The sequence below is a fragment of the Saccostrea cucullata genome, unplaced genomic scaffold, assembly GCF_032062105.1.
Source record: "Saccostrea cucullata isolate Sc308-1 unplaced genomic scaffold, CSIRO_AGI_Scuc_v1 ctg2730, whole genome shotgun sequence".
NCBI classification, from domain to species: domain Eukaryota; kingdom Metazoa; phylum Mollusca; class Bivalvia; order Ostreida; family Ostreidae; genus Saccostrea; species Saccostrea cuccullata.
In genome coordinates this window covers 14,365-22,449 of record NW_026935114.1, presented here as the reverse complement: position 1 = coordinate 22,449, position 8,085 = coordinate 14,365, and the positions used below count along the sequence as shown (strand labels likewise).

Below are 8,085 nucleotides of genomic sequence, written 5' to 3'. Positions count from 1 at the left end.
TGTTTTCATTGTTTCAGTCAATGATCCACTAGTGACTAGGCCTAAACAAGCAATGATCATGTCTTTTGACATACTAACATGCTACACAATTCAAAAAAATTATCGGTGTCATTATGATGAAAACAAAGAACCTCAACTGGTTGTAATTTTCTAGAATTTTTAAATTAATGGAAAAAAATATTCATAATTTGTTTAGATTACATGTACATTAAAAATATTTGTATAATACTTTTATCATTGTAGCTGTCCAGAGTTTCAGGCCTAAAGAACATGAAGAATGAATAAATAAAAAATGTATCATTTCTCCACAGGGTATGTATATTTCTAATTAAAAGCATTTCACATTTTTAAAGTATGCATGTGCTATATAATTTTTTTTTTTCATTTTGGTAATGGTGAAACTCAGAATTTTGTTCAGAAAATATTCTATTAATAACTGTTGTAAATGTCAGAGGTTTCACTTTCCCAGAGAAGTTTTGTAACACATTTTTTTGCCATTTATATGAATAACATAAATTCACTACAGTATACAATGTAGCTTGTAGGCATAGCTATTCCCAAATGTTAGACTAATGGATTCATTCAGGCAGCAAGTTACTACATCATTCAAGGAAACTGGTATGCTCAATATTAGCTATAAACCATACAATATTCCTGGCAAGATTATTGAATTGTTTTGATAATAATTAAAAACTAACAGAAGAATTGAAAACATGTATATGCATTCTATTTTAAATGTTTTAATGCATTTTTTTAAATTTCACTTTTTGAACAGAAATTACTTTCAATAATGGTATTTTCTGATTTTCTCATATTTTCAGAATTCATTTTATCCACAAGAACATGAGGTGATTGAAATAATTTGCACCTGCCCAGCATTCCTACAGTCTGTCATTGGATTTGTAAAGAAATGTTTATTAAATAAATTTTCTAGATAAATAATAATTTGACTTTTTCATTTATTTACTGTACAGGTGTTGAAAAGCTATTAAGATGTGAAAATATTAACTTGCATACATTTTTTGTGTTCAGGGTACTGATGTCCATGAAGATCTTATTTCCAGCATGTACATTGTGTTCATTTATTTTTCAATAATATTACCAAAAACAGGAGACAAGAGACCCCCCTAATTGATTCAAAATAGGATAGGGGACCACCATTGATTCTGAGGGAAGGGGAGTGGCAAGTTTTTCTAAGTCAGATTTTTTTTCATTCTCATGTCAATGAAGGACAGATTAATATTTATTTCCGATCAATAAGATGAAGGGCAGATTATTTATTTATTTCCCTCTTCATTGAAAAGTCTTACAAGCAAAAAAAAAAAAAAAAAAAAATTAAAAACTCTGATTCGTGGGAGGGCGAGATCACTGATCTGCAAGTATTTATTTCTAAAATCTGCCAGCCCCTCCCCCTCATGATCTCGTATGCAGAAAGAAAAGAAAAATTATTAAAACAAGTGTGCGTACCATAGGCGTTGGAAGCAAAATTAAAGGGGGCTAAACCAACAGATAAAGGTAAATTCCAATGCCTACATTATGTATATGATTTGCAAATAAGTAGGTAGGCTAAGCCCCCCCCCCCCCCCCCCGGTTCCGACGCCTATGCGTACAGTAGTGAGAGAGAGGTATAGATACGTATCTAATTAATTTATTATTAATGGAGGAGGCTATATTTTAATTAACCATTTGTTTTCTACATGAATATATATAGCGGCAATATTTAGACCTATGTGTGTGTAATACTACATGTCATGTATACACGTCTTTGAGGAAATGCGGGAGGTTTGAAAGACGTCTTTTACCATACAGTAAATGTGTACAATGTATCGAGAACGAATCCACAAAATAGATAGAAATGTCAAGGAGTTAATGCATACCCTTTTGATTCAGTAAGAAAAAAAGAGTCCAGCCCTGTCCGCATGTATATTTATTAAAATTTACGAGGTAAACAAACTATATTAATTACTCAAGAGTTATCTCCCATGCTGGATCAACTATGCGTTTGAAAACTATAATTAGATTGACTCTTCCAAGATTTCAATTTTTAATCAAAAAGTGCAAGGGCAAGGCGACAATTTTAAAAGTAGGTTTTTATTTTAAATTATTTATTTTATTGTATAGTTTTCAAAAAGTGATGCTCATTTCTTTGTAATCCTTTAGTTAATTTATAATTCACGATGAAATTAGGAAAATATCCTATTTTTCAAACAATTCTGTCTGTTTTAGCTGAATAACTTAATTATATCGGAAAACTAACTGAATGAGCATCACTTTTGATAAATAATAGATACATAGGGACAACATAAAATATTTTGCAGTTAATGTTTTGTTTGCCTTGCCCTTGCACTTTTTGGTTAAATTTGACATCTCATTTTTTGACCTACGTGACTTCAGGGGGTCACATGATGTCAAAAAATACCGATGTGAAAAGCGATGGACATACTCTTCAAGATAACAAATAGCTATTTTAACTAGAGTGTCTTGCTAAAAAAATAAAACTGTGAAGCATAAAATGTTTCGGATTCCGTGAGTTTTTATAGAAAATGTTGCCTTAACTGTACTGCGTTTTTGTTAGAATCCACTTGTTTTCGAAAGTGAAATTTTTTAAAGTAGAATATAATGTGTTTAAAAAGCAATTCGTCTTTAGTTTTCGGGGCATGAACCATTCTTAGATTTTTTTTTGTATGTTTAATTAAATAAAATCATAGACTCAGCGTCTTAAAAAAATCCAAGATGACGTCAACCATCCTAACAAACATGAGGTATTGATTTATTTTGTTAAACAAACCTTCTTTAAAATTTCCTTGAGACTGGTATACAGCTAATAATTTAAAAAAAATCAAAAATGCAAATTTTAAAAAAAGACCAGCTTGATAAAAAAGATCGAAAAGGAAAAAAAACGACATTTTATAGGCCTTAAATTAAAAAAAAAGAAAAGAACAGGGTTCCCTCAGAATTAAAAAAAAACAGTGACCATGTTGACTTGATACAGGTGTTTTTTTCTTTAATTTTTTTTTTTTTTTTTTTGACAGTATAAAAAAGCATTTTTACTAAAGAGGTGGGTGGCCGTTTTATTTTTTTAAAATGTTAAAACAGCGCCGAGGGACCAAGGTCTGAAAGTTATGAACTGAAATAAAACCCGGGAGTGAGGTTTGGAAGTTCCTCTTCATGGGAAGACATTCTCGGCGCTGGAGAAAGCGGCTCTGTATAGTGAGTGGATGTCGTATTCCTGTTCTGGTGCAGGATTTGCAACTGTTGGATATATTCTACCGCAGCTCTTAAAATGTCCACTTGGCTTATGTTCTTGTTTTTCTTTCCATTTGGAACATGTTCTCGCAGACTTTGAAACCACAGGCTGAGCTTTTTTTCGGTTCCGTTCTAATTGGCTTTTTTTGGCCCGTTTTTAGCTCTAATGGTGAGAGACCAAAAGAGCTTATGCGATAGTAAGGTGTCTGTCTCCGTCTGTCTGTAAACATTTTTTTCAAAACGCTACTCGTACAGTTTTGGTCTGATTTCAATATAACTTGGCACACAAGTAGACTACACTAAGATACGGTAAATAGTGCATCGGTTTTTAATTTTGATGAACGGTGTTGCCATGGTAACTAAAAATATAATTTTCTGAGAAATTCCTTTAAAATGCTACTCCTCCAACAAATTTGATCTGATTTCAATATAACAAGTAGACTACACTAAGATACATAAATTAGTGCATCAGTTTATGATTTCGATGAACGATGTTGTCACAAGGATTACATATGTGAGGTATGAGAGCCCTAGCCTTTACCGTTAAAAAGCTAGGGTCCAAGTTATAGTTTTTAAATAGTAGCTCAAACTGCAAGGTCAAGGTCAAAGTTCTTGATATCCAATGAAAAGTCTTGACACAAGGATTAAATGTGTGAAGTGTGAAAGCCCTAGCCCTTACTGTTCAAAAGTTATGGCCAAGGTTCAAGTTTTTAAAAAAGTAGGTCAAACTCCAACGTAAAGGTCAGAGGGTCAAAGTTCTTGTTTTCCAATGAAAGGTCTTGTCACAAGAATTAAATATGTGAAGTATAAAGCCCTTTCCCATACCGTTCAAAAGTTGTTTACATAGGTACGGAAATCTCAAAGGTCAGAGTCTAAAGGTCATAGTTGACAAAGAATACATGTGTGAAATATGAAAGTCCTAGTAGCTAGCGTCCAAAAGTTATGGCCGAAGTAAAATATAACATTTATGTATAAGTGGGTCAAACTCCAAGGTCAAAAGGTCAAATTCGGTGACGCCCAAAGAAAGGTCTTGTCACAAGGAATACACATGTGAAATATAGAAGTCATAGCTCCACTAAAGCAAAAGTTATGGGCAAGGTTGAGGTTTTTGTGACGGACGGACAGCCAGACTGACGGAGGGACAGAAGAATGAGATTTAATGTCACCTTGCTTTCGCGAAAGCGGGGGACAAAAAACAAGGGTCTTGCACTGGTTAAAAATTGTAGAACTTTTTGTGAATGGCCGTTAAAACAAGAATGGCACGTGTCCCTCAAAAGAATTAGATTGAGATATATTGTTTTATATAGAAAAGCTACTTTTTCATTATGCCCCGAAAAATAATAATGCCACTTTTTATAAGGAATTTTTGCTTGGCATTGCCTCCCCCCCCCCCCTCCCCCTCTTTTTAAAAAATGAAAACGAAAGCTTATAAATGAGCACCTTTTATTACACTCACACATGTGTACATTATATGTACTAACCAGTAGGTCACGTGATTTATTCTGCAGACAGGCATTGTAGAACTGTAGAAGTCCGCATGATGCATCTGTACACAGAAGAAAAAGTGACGTTAAATCTGTCACTTATTTGCCTGTACCCTTCTATGTTGGACAGCATCCATATTGAAATCATTATTTGTTTGGAAGGTTCGACAATTTCTCTGAACTTCCATGAACTTCTTATTTTGGAATGTGGGCTGTTGATAGTATCTGTTGATTCAATAAAGTAGACTGTTCCAAGGATTGCATGTGACGCCTGCTTTTAGTTTCTTTAAAAGAGTAACCAAATCTAATAGTGGTCAGCTATTTATATACTACTAGCTTAGACAGTATTTCAAACCAAAAAAAAAATCATAAATTCACAAGAGAAATCCACTCATAGTATAAGCCTGCTATAGAGTCTGTAAATAAAAAAAAACAGATTCCAAACCTGCAAATGAATACAAGAATTAAACTGAAATCATTATTATACAATTAATTATCCCTTTTGAGGTCAACATGGTGAAATAATGCGGCCTCAGTCAGGTCAGGTCACCTCGTGGGCCAGGTGAGGGTCCTTATTTCACCATGTTGACCTCAAAAGGGGTAATCAGTTGTTTTATTATACCAATATATATTGAAAAGTATGAAAACTCTAACCGTTTATCTGCTTTCTTTGATCGGGATCAGGATTCGCTACACTCCGTATAGTGAAGTTGTTTACATTGACGTCTGCAAGTCGTGTAAGCTTTTTGCATTATGGTTTACTGATTAAAATAATATTTGGTTGATAGTGACATACATTGTTATAACTAACGATGACTTTTCCTCACAGGAGTCGGCAGTTTTATCAATAAATCAAAGGAAACATAACCTATGAGCTTCGCTACGCTCGCGAAGCTCATAGGTTATGTTTACATTGGTTTATTGATAAAACTGCCGACTCCTGTGCTTTTCCTCTACCCAGTCAAAATCTTACACAGAATTCAACTCTTTACAGAACCGATTCTACATTCCATAATTGAATTGAAACGATATTTTGAAATGAATAAACCGTTTAAGTTAACGATAAAATTTTGCCGTATTCTGTATGGTAATGCAAAACAGACCATGCACAATTTTAAAAACGTTTTCTCGAATAATTATTATTTTATGCATTATCTGCACTCAAAAAGAAATTTTTGATTAAGAAGTCATTATTTAGCGGTCATTAATTATAATGACCGGGTCATTATATCCCAAGTGTAATGATTCCTAGGCCATTATTGTTGTAAACAGTACTATTTGGAGTCGTTGTGTTTTAAAGTTTTATTAACAGCCAATGGAATTCGAACATCATAAATAGAGGTATAATAAAAAGAATTTTTTTTTCATTTTACACGTGTTTAAAAGTTTTTACACCAACTGTCACTCTACACGATCCGTAGTGCGATCCCGACCCCGATGTTTTATAATATTTAAACATCAGTTTGTATGGTCACTGAATATAATACAGTTTTAAAGAACAGTTTTATGAGCTCATAAATATGTATAAATATTAATTATCAACAGCCGCCACTCAAATTTCAGAAGTCTTAAGGTGTCCGATCCATAAAAGTCCCATATTCAATGAATGTGAATGCGTAACAGGCCTGGGGCCATAAAACTTAGGTGAAATCACTTCTACCACTGACAGGAATATATAGTGGAAAAGTGAGACTGAGATCGAAAGTGAGCTCGTTTAAGTTTTATTGCCTCCTAGGCCTGATATACTTTGACCTAATACTCAGTATATGTAGACATTATCTTCATGTTTTATTCTTAATTTGTAACAGCAGAAAGTGTCCTTTTTTTTTTACCTTGGCCCGTCCTTGAAGAGTTACCCCCCTTCAATCATTAAAATTCATTTGCTGAAAACTATTCGTTTTTCTTTTTCCTATACTGAATAATTATACACTATTCACCTAGCATTTTTTGATATTCATAGTACTTAAATTTTTATTAGCTCACATGAGCCGAAGGCTCAAATAAGCTTTTTCTGATCACATTTTGTCCGTAGTCCGTCCATCCGTCTGTAAACTTTTTATTTTTTCGACTTTTCGAGAACCACTTGGCTAATTTCAACAAAACTTAGTACAAAGCATCTGTCGGTAAAGAGAAGTTAAAATTCTAAAAAATGAATGGCCAAGTCCCTTCACAAGGGGAGACAATCAAGAAAAGCCAAAAAAGGGTTGGGTCATTAAAAAATCTTCACAAGAACCAATGGGCTAGAAAAGCTGAAACTTTTGCCGAAGCCTGGGGTAGTGTAAATAATAAATTGTTCAAAATATGACCCAGAGTTAGGGCGGGGTCACAATAGGGAATCCAAGTTTTACATAGAGAATATGTAGGAAAAATCTTTGAAAATCTTCTGCTCAAGAACCACTGGGCCAGGAAAGCTGAAACTTATGTGGAAGCACCCTTGTGTAGTGTAGAATCTAAATTATCAAAATCATGACCCCCGGGGGAATATTCTCGCGACATAAAAACTAGGTTTCAACTGTTCAGCACTTAGACGTGAAGACAAGAGGCCCACGGGCCTTATAGGTCACCTGAGTATCATGTAACAACTTTCCAGCGATTGTATTTGGTTCGTGTTTTAATCCAAAAGCCATGAAATTCACAAATTTTGAAGGAGGCACCATTGCTTATCAAAGGGCAGATTTCAAAGCATTAATTTATTTTTAGTCAAAGTACCCCCCTGGTACCCCTGACCCAGCGGCCCTGAAATTGTCTATTTTGAAAGAGACCCCTTTCTTCATTATAAGCCCAGCATTTTTTTTATGTTTAGGTTTAGTTATGAACATGAGAATAAAAGTCCCGAAGGAGAAGGAAATAAAAAAAAATTTTTGATAAATCAATTAATAACATTTGTACATTCTTTTTTTATGCTATTCTAAAAGGCTCCTTACCACTGGACACATAATGCTTACAAATAGGAAAGTAGAAAATTTAATTGCTTATTTCATCATCTGCCAGTTTGGGCCAGTTATATAAATTTTGTGATGTTGGTCAAAATATATTTTAAAAAATCAATTCTTTAAAAAGTCTTTCAATATATCTTCATTTTTTAAATATGTGTTAGGTGAATGTGTAGACATTGTTCTAAAATTTACTTGATGCCTAAAATTATAATTCCTATCATAAAACAGAAAGGGGGTATTGGGAAGTAGGGTGAACATTTTTTCAATTAAGTGTAAAATAATTTTTCTGGCTGATACAAATGATACTACATGCCTGTATATTTTTGTATATTCTTGCCGCCTTTTAATAGTTGAATTTTTTCTTATTTCTTCAGGTTTTTGTTTATTTCTTCCTCAAATGGACTTAACTTCTCCCATAG

The 8,085-nt window shown here is 33.6% G+C and overlaps 1 long non-coding RNA gene across 1 annotated transcript; it reads left to right on the top strand.

Annotated features, from left to right (window-relative positions):
- Window positions 1–543: 543 nt before the first annotated feature.
- Window positions 544–945, top strand: LOC134241908 (uncharacterized). Its single transcript, XR_009986757.1, has 2 exons — window positions 544–618; window positions 822–945. It is a non-coding gene; the product is annotated as an uncharacterized LOC134241908 (long non-coding RNA).
- The last annotated feature ends 7,140 nt before the right edge of the window (window positions 946–8,085 follow it).